The sequence below is a fragment of the Macrobrachium nipponense genome, chromosome 18 (genome assembly GCF_015104395.2).
Source record: "Macrobrachium nipponense isolate FS-2020 chromosome 18, ASM1510439v2, whole genome shotgun sequence".
In the NCBI taxonomy this organism is placed as follows: Eukaryota; Metazoa; Arthropoda; class Malacostraca; order Decapoda; family Palaemonidae; genus Macrobrachium; species Macrobrachium nipponense.
Window position 1 is genome coordinate 5,908,322 of NC_087211.1, and position 16,348 is coordinate 5,924,669.

Sequence of the window (16,348 nt, forward strand, 5' to 3'; positions counted from 1 at the left end):
GCAGTGCCAAAGAGGGGAAAGGATCCTGAGAAAACAAGGTTGTGCCCTGGATAGTGAGGAATAGAGAAATTCAAAATTCCAAGGGCAAAAGGAGTCAGGAGCTGGACTGCAATTCTTCCAAAACAAGCGGATAACTTCTGAAAGGTGTGCCAGACGGAAACCTCAGCAGATTGCGGACACACAAAATTGCTGTTGTAGCTGCTGGGTTAAAGTAACTGAAGCATCTCTTCTGGTAATGCAACTCAAATAGCCAGTGAAATGCACAAGTTGAAAATGAACAGAAGGCTTTTTTTTTTCTTGGACTGATTAGAACTGACCAGCAATATCAGCTGTAACTGGCTGAAATTCAAGATCTTTAACCATATTTCAGAAGAGACAAAACCTGAAATAAATCTTGCTAAGAAAAGATATACATATAAACAAATCAGTCTATTAAAAGGGTTGAAGGGAGGCAGGAATTTGAAGTGTCTGAGAAGGCAAAATCAGAAGTTAATCATGAGGTAACCTGCTAGCTGTAAGTCTTGGATCATAAAGCCTACCATCCACCTATGGCAAGAGTTCCTGCTGTAAATCTGCGAAGCTACTGCTAACTTAATATGACAAAGCAAAAACTGATGTAAAAAAACTTATTGTGACGATGATCTATAACATCTGAGGAAATTGCACACAGGCCAGCTACTGGTGTTCTTTTTCCTTCCAGTGGATCATAATGTCTAAAATGTCACATGAAGGAGGCCAGGTTAATGTAATGGGCTTGAAACAGGCAAGAGCGAATACTAACAAAGACAACATTTTCACAGAGAGAAGTTGATAAAATGTGCTACTGCTTCTCAAAGAAATAAACTTAAAACCTGAGTACAAATACTTGTTTATACCTTGACCCATTCTTGGCAGTTGATAACAGCCTTCAAAAAACAATGATCATTGACACATTACCACCCTTGACCACTGAAATCTCAAAATATACAGTACTATAAAACTATGTACACAAATCACCACAAAAAATTAAACATTTAATATGTAAAAAAATGCACTACATTTCTTCTTAACTGAGTAATCATTAGTCATGGCCACTATTTTTAATTGTAATTAAGTAATGAAAAATAAAACTATACCATTAATTGTATTCCTTGGACTAAACAAGAAAAGGTATAACAGAAGTGCTAAAAAATGCAAAAAACTTATGCAAATGAAAATACTAAAATAAAAATGTACTCTTAAAAATGAAATTACTCAAAAATCAAACACAGAAATGATTCCATCAATAAAATATAAAATCAGGCACTGTAATCATTCTGATGTCCAGATTTTAACAACCACAAAGTCACCTAGCTAGAATTACACAGGTTTGCCTGAGGCTACATTTCCAAATGATTACAACCTGAGGTACATTATTTACAACTTCAGGTAGAATACTAAATCCTGAGGAAGATTATTACAACATGAGGTAGATTAGGCCAACTAATGAGACAAAACACCTGACTCTCCTAAGGCTGACTTGAATGGTTTGTTTTTAACTGCAAAATTTAGATTCTGTCAATGAACTGCTGTTCTTTCATTAATGTAAATGCAGAGAATTTGACTATTTCTGGACACAAGGGATATAACTCGAATTTTCAATTCAACATTATAATTAACATTTTCATAAAACATAATAGACTTCAGTATGGTAAATATAAAAAAAAATGAAAATTTTAAATCAAACAAGGCCAATTTGAAAAGTAAAAGGCAGATAGCAATGTACTTGAGGCCGAAGGGAAACTGAAGAGAACCTTTAGTACTACTTAGTACACTAAGCCAGGCAAGTTGCTATGTACTAATTGGTGGCCTGCTAAAGGGGTCTCAAAATTTAAGAAAAACAGAGCCTGCTGCCAACCAAGGAGGAACAAAACATCATAGGAACTCATGACCTGAGCAACTTTGTGCATTCTCTAATAAACGCTTAGTTTCAGAGGAACAGACTTAAAATCTTTAAAAAGAAGCAGAAGAGGATAGCGAAGCCTGTGAGGAGAAGAGAAGGATACCAAGATGTGGTAGTAGTAGTATGGAAAATGGGTTTTTGATTGAATTTTGTTTTTTATTATATTTATCTATGTCTGTAGTATGTATAATTGTTTGATTAATCCTTCTTTTTCTTTCTTTTTTACTGGGTTTGCTTGAGTGTGGTAGGGTAGATTGAGGAGCTCTACTTCACTTAAACTGTGGAGGAAAAAATCAAAGAAGCACAAGCGTAAGAACAGAGATTTTCCTTTGGAGGACAAAGGATTAGAACATTGCGAAAGGGACAATGAAACGATAGTGAAACAATTACTACAAAGTAAACGACAATTAGAAGAGGGATAAGGGAGAGAAGTGATAAAGACCATAGGGAGAGAATGCAAAGCTGCCAGATTGCAGAAAAAAAAAATACTTTATCAGGCTGCCCTTCTCCCGTTCCTCCATATGCACCACTGAATCCTAAAAGGTGCTGATCTTCACACGCAGCAAAGAAAGTTTGACAGCAGTTGAAAAAGATCAAAACTAGGTGTTGATCTAGTAGGAAGAAGGATAACTACGAAATGATAACTCCCAATCTGAGGAAGTCTCAAAGACCACAGTTGGGGAAAAACTGTAGTACATATTGACATTGATGAATTGGGTCAAGGTTCATTTTAGAGGGCGTTGTAACCTAAAGTTGACGAGTTAGATTAGTGTTCTGGAATTAGGTTTAAGGTTCTTTTTGGTAGCCATTGTATAATTAGGTTGATGAATTAGGTTAGGGTACCTTTTGTTGTCCGTGTTAGATTTAGGTTGATGTATTTCAGGGAGATTCTTTTTGATGGTTGTTGCAGTATTAAGAGTGATAATCTAGGTTGTTACAATTCTGTAGGTTAAGTTAATAAAGTAGGTTAAGGATAGTCAGATTTTTATTTAGTAACCTCCACATTTGTTCCCATCATCCTCCACCAAATGGGTGAAAGAAGAAGTCCCTACAATACGATGTGAAAGGGAAAAAGTATAAGACAGAGACAAGGTAGTACAGCAAAGGCAATGGTTCGAGTCTTTTGGGAAGAGAAAAAGTAAAAACTAGAGAATTCTTACAGAATATGTTGGGGAAGCAATACGGAATGCAACAACTGAAGAGGTTCAGAGAATCCTGCACATTAATAATGCATCAAGAGATAAATCATTAAGGAATCAACCAGAAAGCATGGGAACAAATGCCTATTGGAAACTGGAAAACACTTCATACATTTAAAAAAAGTTTGAAAGGCCAATAACCACCAGGATAGAATATCTAATAGAACAGATGTATTAATGGAATAACATCAGTATATGCATACACAGCACAAATGGTAACCATTTCAGTCACAAGAAGGAAAGAGTACAAGGTGATATGTAGTATTATGCACATGCAAATTATTCCAAGTTTCCATTTATGGGAGAAACACAGTACTGGCGATCTTACAACTGACTTGGAGTACATCCCAGCAGGAGGTCATATCCGAGTCCTGGAAATAGTATTAAAAATTCCCTATAGTATCCCTTCAGCCCCACATGCACTTATCTCTATCTCTACTCTTCACCAGTTCCCTTTAGCTTCTTCTCAGCCATTTCATTTCTATAACGGTTACCTCGGACCATTGCAATTTTTAATAAAGATAAATCCGTTAAGGGAAAGTGCACAAGTCTAGATGAGACATTCCGTGGTCTTGATCGTGTACTTTTTTAAAATAAGACGATCAGATTTTCTGCAATTAAGCTTCCAATCTTTTGGAGAAATGTTTCTTTGCGTCTCTATTATTTCCACATTATGACTTGAAGGCCACTAATGATGGCGCATCATGTAACCTGTAATGAAGAAAATGACAATTATTAATTCAATCAAAGTTGTAATTTGGACACCTTCCATGAGAAGTTGCAAAAGACTAAATTATATGACCCCTTTTGGGGCCTCTTTTACAAAACTATGATAAATTTTACCAAGTTATACATGTTTTTTCTAATACCCAAACTACAGCTGCACCTCAAACTTTGAATAAAAAAAAATTTTTTTAAACAGTCAACAATTTTAACAAATAAAGTAGTTCCATTTCTACTTCACATAAGAAATGAATCTGCACATAATTTTGTCTGCAACCTTAACACAACTCCATGAGGTTTCTTAGGTATAAAAATGTTTTCATCAAAAAGCACTGCCATCACCTTGTAGGAGTCCTCATGTCATGTTCTGAAGAGGCACAGTAACTTAACTGGGTCACATAACTGTATCCTATTAACCACTGACGTTCACATGAAAATTCATCCACATGCTAAAATACAGCAGTCATTAAACCTAAGGATAAGAATTCATCCTCCAGTCTTGCTGCTGGACGCTTTGGCTGATTGCACCTTCCAAAGATGGGTCGTGGGGTCAAGACATCCCTTGGCAACCAACACCTGACACAGGAAATTTACCTTTGGGCAGCATTAGCCATCAAACCCCATTTGTCATAAAATTGAAAGTGGTAACTCACTAGGTTCACTTTACTTTTGATTGAGACAAATATCAAGGGTGTTGAAAGGTGCTGATAATTCTATTGTAATCTTTGTATATGTCAATAGAATAGAATACAAAACTTAGGCCAAAGGACAAGAGCTGGGAATGATATGGTCATTCAGCGATGAAATGGAAATTGACAGTAAAATTGTTGTAAAGATGTAACAGGATAAAAACCTCAAAGCAGTTGCACTGAGAATCAATTGATATGAAAGGTGGAAAGTAAAATGGAAGAAACAGTTTATGAATGGAGGTAAAGTAAAAGGAATGAAATGTGTTGTAGTTAAGTGTCAAAGGGACACTGAAAAGAACCTACCTAAGTAATGCCTACAGTACATCACATGAAGTTCACTGCAGGTACTACCCCCAAGGGCCTTTCTGAACGCTAAGGACATAAGACATAAGATTAAACTCTTGTCTCATCATTCTTCTAAATTTGTATGTTAATTTTATTATAATCATTAATTCCCTTCCTAGTACTCAAATTTCCTTCCATCTTTACCAGAAATTTACAATATCTAGACTACAAATACTAAGTTGAAAATAACCTTACCAGATGACTTCCAAAAGGTAAATGACATCATATGCTCCGTCCCCTTCTTTGCAAGACCTTAAATTCATCTTTCTATGTGGTTGGTCACTCAAGAGTATCTTGAGTACTAGCATGTTCTACCTCATTCTCTGCTTCTTCCAACCTCCATGGCCATAATACTGAAATGTCCTGATAAAAAGAAACAAAGTACCCATTTTAGAAACATCAGAAATTGAATCCAGTATACCTGTTTTACAGATGCCCATACCAGACCTGGGCAACAATGAATCTAGACACTAATATGCCAGGAATTACAGGTACAAGTTTTTATACCATGTTCAAATTTCTGTATAAATAAATATAAAGGAAAGGAAACGTTTGTACACAAAAAAAATCTTTCATTATATGAAGGCATGTCATTACAAAATTCTGTCAGTTGCTTTTATCAAATAAATATCAGAAATAATGCAAAAAAATATGTAAAGCAAAATAACAAATATAAGCAATTGCCTCCTGATATTAAAATACACGTATTAAAAAATAATTTATTAGAAAATTAGAGACTTGGTCTCCACCCAGTATCAGTTAACTAAATATTATCACTGGCCAATGTCCATCTGTCACAAACAGTGTAAAGGCAAGTCCACACTGCAATAAAATATTGTATGCAATAAGTTTCTGACATGTGTTTTACTGGAATGTGGGTAACACACCCTTTCCTAACCAGTTACACATGATACAACAGTGGTACCATATCACCCCATTTTCAGATGTTAAAACTTCAGTTTGATAAAAGTACCTTAACTTAACAATTCAGTTTCTATGATGAAACGTTAATCGACTACATATGAACTGCTGGGGATATTTATAAACACACCGGCAGTTAGGCAAAGAATTTAAGTGGTACCTTTAAATCTTAAAAAACAGAGGATTGTATTCATGGGTTTTCCCATCACACAAAGCTGAAAATGTCTCCTCTGTCGCACCACTGACTTGCCCAAGAAAATGGGCAAATAGTTTTTATACTACTAATCTAACCTTACCAGTAAACTCAGAGGTAAAAATGCATATGGCATACACACCTCATGGCTTTGAGCATAATAAACAACCCAGCAGTAGCTTTAAACACATGAATGTCATCTCTGAGCCGGTACAGTTAGCATACATAAAAATTGCTGTAAAATCCAACACATGATTTTCTAACTTTTTTTTTGTGGGGGGGGGGAGGAGAGGGGGGAGGGGGGGGGGGACTGAAGAGTACTAGGTATCACACCCCTCTGGTTTTTTAACTAACTACCAGTGTACGTAGAAAATCAGCAGTGTTAAATGCCAGCCCCTTGAGGATGAATGTAAGTAGCTGTCAAGAACCTGGTCATGGTACCTGATGGTAAGTCTGAAGTTTTACATTTTTGGTAGATCTAAGCCCTTATTCCGCGGCAAACTAGACTATGCAAGTTGACGTTTTTCTATACAGTTTTACCTCCTGAACAAGAATTTAAGATAATATTTTTTCGGCCGGCTGTAATTAACGTGTAATTTACCTTTGAACTCTATCCTATGGTAAGGGGGACCGATGGGAATGCGGGGTTTTAGGTGGGGTAAAACACTTGGGGGAAGGTTTTGTAGTGTTATTGTGTCATTTCCTCTTATTTATGACATTTGAAACACGAAATACAAGCTTATATAAAGCGATAAATGAACCAATAATGGAGCCGTTACACAGCCAAAATCACTTATTGCTACTGCTATTACGACGCTGAATCCTACTACGCATGCGCCTATCCTACTGCACATGCGCTGAGATATAAGGGAGCTTTTAGTTCAGACACAAACTTCCTAAGGAGATAAATGATGGGGGTATTGTAGGGGGTTACATGTATTTAACCAATCATGTTGCATTATTAACCCTACGTTGCGATAGGAGGTTTTTGGGGAGGATTCATGCATTGTTACATATATTCCTTTTCCTCATTTGTTTTGTGATTGTGTAATATTATTTCAAGCTTTTATTTCTGTTCCGTTTATCATAGTATTGTTTAATATGTGCACTGACTTGTTCTCACTTCATAATGTTGCCTTATATATCTTACAATATTACGTTACAATTGAGGGCAGGCCACTGAAAGTCTCCCGAGGGGTGGGACTAGAAGGCGGTTTTAGGACGTTTCGAGACCTTTCTGTCAATGACGTGAAATTGATGGTATTACATTTTTTGAAATATATCGTATTACATTTTTCGTGAAATTGGTATTGCATCTTTTCATTTTACAGACATTCCAATTTTTTCTCCCTTCTTTTTTCTATATTCCCCTTTACATGCCTGTCTGACCCATAACAATTTCTTGCTCTGCCCCCCCGTCAGGCAACATGTTCTACTAGGTTAGGTTACGATCCTAACCTATACCTATGTTACACTTCTAAGATTACCTTCCTTTAAGGGGGGCTATGGGGATGGGGGGAGCCCACTGGTTAGGTTACACAATTTTTACAATTGAACTCTCAACATTTCTTGTTATGTTCAATCACCCCCTGAACTGGCCACTCTGATCCTTGAAACTTAATAATATTCTATTCATTACTCACTAAAATGGTCTTAGACTTGTATATACTTGATAATTTATACTTAAGTACCAGATGTGTAAATACCAGATGTAAAAAACAGTGTATAGATATATAATATGTTATTGTTATAATACAATTAAGTTTGTTCATACTTACCTGGCAGATATATATATAGCTGTATTTCTGACGTCCGACAGAATTTCCAAAAACTCGCGGCACACGTAGTGGGGGCGGGAGGCCAGGTGGTAGTACCCATTCCCGCAGCTGGGAGGCGGATATCAGGAACCATTCCCATTTTCTATTCATATTTATTCATGACCCTTGTCTCCTGAGGGAAGGAGGGTGGGCACTCTAATTATATATATCTGCAGGTAAGTATGAACAAACTTAATTGTATTATAACAATAACATTTTGTTCATGAAACTTACCTGTCAGATATATATAGCTGAATCACACCTTCGGATGGTGGGTAGAGACAGACTAGGATTTTTTAGGAAATTTAAATTAAAATAAAAGATTAACTTATTGGTTCCTTACCTGATAGCAAAGTAGACTATGTGATTACTGTCACCTAAAGCCTGCTTATGCTTTATCAGAGTTGCCAGCCAGGTTTGGACCTGTAGTGCTGGTGCCCTCTGGATGCTCTGTCAACGGGGACGTGACCACAATGTGACAAGACCATCTAGCCAAACATATGGCAGTAACACAGCAACCGACCACCACCTGACCAACTAACCAAAAAACCCCTGACATTAACACTAAGGAATGGGAGATTTCACATAAGATCTCACCATCAACCAAAAACACAATAAACTAACCTAACTAAGCTAAGGGATAGGGAGAGAGCCACCTTCAGCCCCCAAAACTGTGTCTGCCGAAATGTAAGGTCCCAAAGAACTACAGTTCTCGTAAATCGTTCTCACATCCCGGAGGTAATGTGAGGCGAATACGGAATTGCTCCTCCAGAAGGTGCTATCAAGAATATCTCTGATAGACATATTCCTTTGGAAGGCAAGAGAAGTAGCTACGGCTCTGACCTCGTGAGCTTTCACTTTAAAGAGGCTCATATCAGTCTTCTGGCAAGATGAATGAGCCTCTTTAATGACGTCCCTCAAGAAGAAAGCAACAGCATTCTTCGACAACGGCAAATCTGGTCTCTTCACCGAGCACCAGAGATTACCTGAGGGACCTCTTATCTCTTTAGTCCTATTCACATAGAACTTGAGAGCCCTGACAGGGCACAGGGCTCTCTCTGGTTCTTGACCCACGAGACTCGATATTCCTTTGATTTCAAGCTCTTTGGCCTTAAGGATTAGACGGGTTCTCGTTCTTAGCCAAGAAAGAAGGGTTCAACGAGCAGACAGCGCTGTCTCCCTTGAAACCCACTAGGCTACTGAACGCTTGGATTTCACTAACTCTCTTCGCCGTCGCCAGAGAAGCTAGGAAAAGCGTTTTTCTCGTTAAGTCCCTTAGAGAAGCTTCATGGAGAGGTCTCAAAGGGACTTAGCATCAGATGTTTCAACACCACATCTAGATTCCATGAGGGCGGTCTTGCTTGTGGAATTTTGGTGGTCTCGAACGACCTTAAGAGATCGTGCAGATCCTTATTGTCGGAGAGGTCCATTCCTCTGTGGCGAAAAACGGCAGACAACATACTCCTATAACCCTTGATTGTAGGAACTGCCAATTTCTGCACATTTCTTAGATAGAGTAAGAAATCTGCTATCTGATTCACAGAGGTCGTGGAAGAGGAAATTCCTTCCTTCTTGCACCATGCCCTGAAGGAGGACCACTTAGACTGGTAGACAGCTCTTGAAGAGGCTCTTCGAGCATTAGCGATTGCTCTCGCAGCTGCCTTTGAAAAGCCTCTCGCTCTGGCCAACTTTTCGATAGTCTGAACGCAGTCAGAGCCAGAGCGGAGAGGTTTTGGTGAAACCTTTTGAAGTGAGGCTGTCTGAGTAGATCTCTCCTCCAGGGCAACGTTCTTGGGAAGTCCACAAGGAACGTCATGACCTCTGTGAACCACTCTCTTGCTGGCCACATTGGGGCAATCAGAGTCACCTTGTCCCTTCTGAAGCTGCGAACTTCCTCATTACGTCCCCCATGATCTTGAATGGGAAAGGCGTAAAGATCCAGGTCTGTCCAGTTCCAGAAGCAACGCGTCCACTGCAATTGCCCCTGGGTCCAGAACCGGGGAGCATACAGAGGAAGCCTCTTCGTCCTTGATGTAGCGAACAGGTCTACTAGAGGACGTCCCCACAATCTCCATAATTGTTGACAGACTTCCTGGTGCAAGGTCCATTCTGTTGGTAGAATCTGATTTCGGCGGCTGAGAAGGTCCGCCCTGACATTCTGAACCCCTGCCACGAATCTTGTCAGGATCTTGATGCGCCTTGCGTCTGCCCATAGCAGAACTTCCTTCGCAGGAGAAAAAGGGATCTGGAGCGAGTTCCTCCCTGATTCTTTAGATACGCAAGGGCTGTGGTACTGTCTGAGTTGACTTGAACAACCTTGCTTGACAGTTTTTCTTCGAAGAACTGCAGCGACAGGAATATCGCTGCCAGTTCCTTTACATTGATGTGCCAGGCTACCTGTTCCCCTCTCCAGGAGCCTGACACTTCCTCCCCCCTAGTGTTGCTCCCCAACCGGAAATGGAAGCGTCTGAGAACAACACTAGGTCGGGGCTCAGAAGATTTAAGGAGAAGCCCTCTCGTAACTTCTGAGGGTCGAGCCACCATCTTAAGTGGACTTTTACCTTGTTGGAGATCCTTAGGATCGCATTCAGGTCCTCTTTTGACGTCCATTCTTCCGCAAGGAAAAATTGAAGAGGCCTGAGGTGCAGTCTTCCCAGCGAGACAAACTTTTCTAGCGAGGAAATGGTGCCCAGCAGACTCATCCACTCCCTCACCGAACAAGCTTCTCTCTCTAGGAAGGCTGCGACTTTCTCTAACCCCAGTCGCTGACGTTCCTGGGATGGAAACGCCCGAAAAGCCACTGAATCCATCTGAATCCCCAGATACACGATGGACTGTGTCGGGGTCAGATGCGACTTTTCCGGAATTGAGCCCAAAAGACCCAGAGACTTTGCTAGGGCTAACGTAAACTGAAGGTCCTTCAGACACTTCTGCCTCGACGACGCTCTGATCAGCCAATCGTCGAGGTAAGGGGATATCCTGATTCCTGACGAATGGAGCCACTTCGCTACATTCCTCATAATCATTGTGAAAACCATCGGGCCGTGCTGAGACCGAAACAAAGGGCTCTGAACTGCCAAACCCTGTTGTCCAAGACGAATCTCAGGTACTTCCTTGAAAAGAGGGTGGACTGGGACGTGGAAGTACGCGTCCTGCAGGTCCAGAGACACCATCCAGTCGCCAGGTCTCAAGGCTCCCAGCACCGACTGAGGCGTCTCCCTTTTGAACTTGATCTTTTCTACAAAAGATTGAGCCTGCTCACATCCAGGACCTGCGCCACCTGACGACTGCTTCGGCACTATGGAAAATCCTGTTGTAGAAGCCCGGTGACTCTAGGTCCAAGACTTGTTCCACCGCTCTTTTTTCGACCATCTGGTCTAACAGATCGAAAAGAACACTTTTCTTCTCTCCCTGATAAGATGAGAGAGGTCTCTGGGAGTTGATGTTAAAGGAGGAGGATGTAAAAAGGGGATCTTGTACCCCGCTCTACTATCTTGAGGGTCCCAAGGATTCCGCCCCTCTCTGTCCTCCAAGCCTCCGCAAAGAATTCCAGTCTGGCCCCGACTGGCGTCTGAAGGACGAGATCTTCATTTGCTGGTTTTGGGTTTGAATGAAGCTCTTCCTCTCGAAAACCCTCTCCCTCGAGGAGCTGCTCTCGAGGGGGGTGCCCCGCGAAAGGGTTTGACTTTCTTCGGGGGTTTGCTGAATGTAGAAGTGGAAGGAGCTGCTGGACGTCTTGAAGACTGAACCAAGAGTCCTGGGTCGCCTTTTCTTGCAAACTCTGTGCAAGATCCTTTACCATAGCCTGGGGGAAGAGATGGTCCGAAAGAGGCGCAAAGAGCAATTCCGCTTTCTGAGCGGGAGATACCGACTTAGCGGTAAAATTGCAAAGCAGTGCTCTTTTCTTCAGGAAGGCAGTTCCAAAATGAGAAACTAGCTCCTCCGAACCATCCCTGACGGCCTTGTCCATACATGACAACACGCTGGACAGCTCCCCCAGACTGAGAGAATCAGGACTCCTAGACTGAAGGTCTAAAACTCCCAGACACCAATCTAGGAAATTAAAAACATTAAGGGTACGAAGCAGTCCCTTCAAGTGGTGGTCAGTCTCCACCGGAGTCCAGGACACCTTTGAACAATGACTTCCGTTGGTTGGAAGTATCCGCCTACAGGTACGGAATCGGACATTACGTCGATCTTTAGAGGTACGGACATCTTGCGAAAGAGGAGCGTCCTTAGAAGCAACGTGAACTGTCTTAACAGAAACGCTCTACGAGAGGAAGCGCGAGCTTCCTGACGAGAGGCGCCAAAAGCGTCCTGCTTAGCCAAGCGAGCGTCCTGCTTTGCGTCCTCAAAAGCGTCCTGCTTCGCTCGAAAAGCGTCCTGCTTCACACGGCGAGCATCCTGCGGAGCGTCCTCAAAGGCGTCCTGTCTATAACTCGAAGTGTCCTGCTTCGAACGCCGAGCGTCCTGCCGAGCGTCCTCAAAAGCGTCTTGAAGAGAGCGCAAAGCGTCCTGTCTAGAACGCCGAGCGTCCTGCCGAGCGTCCTCAACCGCTACCAGCCGAGAGCGCAAAGCGTCCTGCTTCGAACGCCGAGCGTCCTCTCCTAAGAGAGTAAAAGATCTGCTAGGAGAACGAGAACGTTGACGATCCGGAGGAGGAGAGAGAGACGAGACGAGCGAGACAGCGACGAGAGAGAATGAGGCTGCTTGTCCTCTTGACGGGCAGCCGAAGAACGTCCTTCCTACGCTTAGGCTCGACTGCTGCTGGTCGAGTCCTCTGAGCCATCAGCGACGTAATCTGGTCCTGAAGGGACACTAGGATATCCTTCGTAGGTGACAAAGGAGCAAAAGAAGGGGCAGGACTGAGCCTGCGAGAAGGAAGAGGGGCGAGGGGACGCCTCCTTCCTTCTAGCAGGTACAGCTATCTGCCTCTCAGGTGAACACGCCTGTGCGTGGAAACTAACGTCCTCTTTGGTAGAAAGCCTTCCTCTCTTCCGCTTGAGGAAAAGGCGTCATAAGCGTCCTCTGACGAAAGAGGAGACATAGGACGTGAAGCGTCCTCAAAGCGGAAATAAGGTCCTTTTCAAACGGACGCGAGTCTCTCCGAGCGCTCCACCCCTTGCGCGGGGAGGACGCTTCGGAGGACGAAAAGCAATCTTTCAGGACACGCGTGCTCGTGCGCTCCTTGGCAGCCTGGGATTTTAGCAACAAGGCCTGCCGAAGGGACGCCAGATCGGTGGGGAGACCCCCGTAACCCTCTTGCGGCTTTCGACATACCCACTCCCTGAGTCCTGGGAGTCCGATAGAGGTCTAGGCCTAGAGGCATTATGGGGCCGATCTGACGCCCCCTCCACAAACACTAGGGGCACTAACACAAACTTTCACAGGGCCGGTTTCTAGGGCCAATACTTTTAGATTCGAGAGCACGAATAGACTCCAGAATCAGAGAAAGGGTGTTCCTTCTCCAGACACAGCACTGGGGGCCCGAAGGCAACAAAACAGGATTAGGTTGAGCAAAATCTACTGGTGTTAGAGGAGGAGAAATGTTAATATCCTTACCTTTAGTAGAACTGCCCTTGGAGGAAGACCTCCTGACTCTATCGCGCTCCAATTTACGTCGATAGGTCTCATACATCTTCCATTTATCATCATCCAAATCCTTACATTCATTGCACCGATCATCAACCACGCAAACATGCCCCCTGCAATCCATACAAACTGTGTGAGGATCAACTGAAGGTTTAAGAAGCCTCACCTTACATTCACTCCTCACACACACTCTGAAACTTCCAGTACTTGATCCAGACATCATGTACCCAGAAAAGCCAATCCAAAATCAAAAACCAATCCACTATTACGCGTGCCAATCCAACAATCCAGAAGTCGATACCAAAAGTCAATCCAGATAATATTAAGCGAGATAATCAAAAAATCCTAGACGGAGGTACTGTAAACAGTTGTTTGCAGCACCGGCGACAGAAAAAATATGAATAGAAAATGGGAATGGTTCCTGATATCCGCCTCCCAGCGGCGGGAATGGGTACTACCACCTGGCCGCCCCACTACGTGTGCCGCGAGTTTTGAAATTCTGTCGGACGTCAGAAATACAGCTATATATATATCTGACAGGTAAGTTTCATGAACAAAATATATTTTCATGTATGTATGGATTATTAGCTCTTATGTAAAATATGTGTCCCTACTGTAAGGTTTCATTGCAATATTTTTTACTTTAATAATAATACACGATAACTTTGGTTTCATAAACATTAAAGAACCTATGTTTGTACGATTTCACTCAACATTTGTTAAGTTCAATTACCCCCAAACAGGCATCCCTCATTTCCTATATTGTCCACCCATTACAATACAGTGTTCGTGTTTTTTTCACAAACGTGAATATTTACCCCCCACCCCATCCTCCCTACTCTGTTTTGTGGTCTCCAACCGGCGCCCCCCCTTCCTCCTGACAAACTTGCCAGTGTCAACCAGCCAGATGGCGGAAGCACTCCCAGGCACCTCCACCGGGCCTCATTACTAACTCGACTCTGCCCCGTTCATATGTTAACTATTTCGTTAATTAAAGGACATTTCAGCCAATACTCGGGGCAGTATGGAAGGTTGGTAATATACTGTCAAGACCACGGCAGTGGTGTACTTTAAAATCCACTTCCACAACCCCAAGACGAGGCTCCATGCCTTCGGGAAAGCGGCTGCTGAACTCTATCCTCCACCCCTTTAACGCAAGGTTCCTAATCTGTATATACTTTGTTATATTGTGTTTTAGTGTTCCAAAGGTTTAGTGCTTTTGATGTCGGTGATATTTAGTGGGAATTATTTACCACCATATCCAGCGTGGCTTTACCAACTCGTACCTCTGCCTTCCTCTTCCGGTAACACCCCCCCCCCCACCCCTTTACCGGACATAAGGCTCCCTGTTAGTCACGTATCCCACACCCCCTACCAGCATTCAAATATGGTGGTTTGTTTACGTTTCATGGCCCCGAACCAACACTTCGAAGATTGTTCAGTCGAAGTAGACTATGGCAATTGACGTTATCCTATGATTTTGCTTACTTTACAAGAGTTTAAGGTAATATTTTTCTGGTCGACTGTAACTAATCTGTTATTTACCTTTGAACTCTGTAGTTGGTACATCAGACCCCTTGCACTGTCATGTAGTCTGCAGAGGTAAATCAAAGTTTAATTACAGTCGACCGAATAAATATTACTTTAAATTCTTGTTCAGCAGGTAAAATAACATAGGAAAACGTCAATAGCCATAGTCTACTGTATCGCGGAATGCAGGCTTAGAATTACCACATTTTTTTGTGTGTGGGGGCTAAGTTGACAGTGCATGCAAACAAAAATTTAACAGAAATTTGGTTTACTCGAGTTTTAATATTTCAGACCATTCAGAGGTTCTAAGCTAATTATTCCCCCATCTAAACTCTGCAATGTCAATGTTTCCTTCAACCTTAGGCTACTCACTGCTTCCCTACATAGGCTATTGGGCTAGGCTATCCTGACTATTCACGGGTATTTCTACAGAAGCAGTCCGCATGGACTGCAAGGAACGTAACCGCGGATACGACTTCCACAAGGGATTGAGGCATCCAATGTATTTCGCCGGGTTTAGTACAGACCCTGGGGGTTAATTACAGTTGTCCGATTAATATTACTTTAAATTCTTGTTCAGTAGGTAAAACTGCATAGAAAAACCGCAACTGCCATTGTCTAGGCCGCTGCGGATAAGTACACTAGATCTACCATCGGTAGATCTAGGGTACTTATCCGCGGTGGCCTAGACTATGGCAGTTGCAGTTTTTCTATGCAGTTTTACCTACTGAACAAGAATTTTAAGTAATATTAATCGGACGACAGTAATTAGGTAACCTCCAGGGTCCAATACTAAACACGGCGAAATACATTGGACGCCTCATTCCCTTGTGATGTATCCGCGGTTACGTTCCTTGCAGTCTGTGCTTCTGTAGAAATACCGGCGAAAGTCTCCTATAACCATACTCTAGGGTTTAAAATGGTCTCTCCCGAATCCTCGAGACCTGCAAGGCAGCTCCCAGGTAGGAAGGACTCCCCAGAGGGTCCTTCTCCACAAATCTTTCGTTTCTCAACGACTCCAGCCTCTAATTACCGTAATTAATCCTTATCAATACTCACTTGGAATCAAGTTACGGTCCGGTTACGGTCTATCATCTTTCGGACAACCAGAACGGAGATAAATGAGACAGTAAAAGCTAAATATTGTACAGCTGCCATTTATTCACCGGCTCCTCTTTTCCCTCCTCCCCAGTGACGATCATCTGAAGCAAAGCTGGAGGATCAACAAGTTGCCGCTAGAGAAGTTTCATTTAACATCGTGTGCTTTTATACGTTTGCGTAAGGTACATTTTAAACACTACGGAGTTCTAATGTTTTATAAAATGACTGCTGGCAACTTCCCATGTTACTCGACAATCGGTTCTCTAAGTCGAGAAAAAACGCCATTAAAACTAGTCATCATTCAATGCGTCTTTCTT

General features: G+C 42.2%; 1 long non-coding RNA gene across 1 annotated transcript; it reads right to left on the reverse strand.

Moving 5' to 3' along the window:
- Positions 1 to 882: 882 nt before the first annotated feature.
- On the reverse strand, positions 883 to 16,243 carry LOC135196882 (uncharacterized). Its single transcript, XR_010310506.1, has 3 exons — positions 15,990 to 16,243; positions 5,073 to 5,240; positions 883 to 3,831 (listed from the first exon to the last, which is right to left on the reverse strand). It is a non-coding gene; the product is annotated as an uncharacterized LOC135196882 (long non-coding RNA).
- Between the last annotated feature and the right edge of the window lie 105 nt (positions 16,244 to 16,348).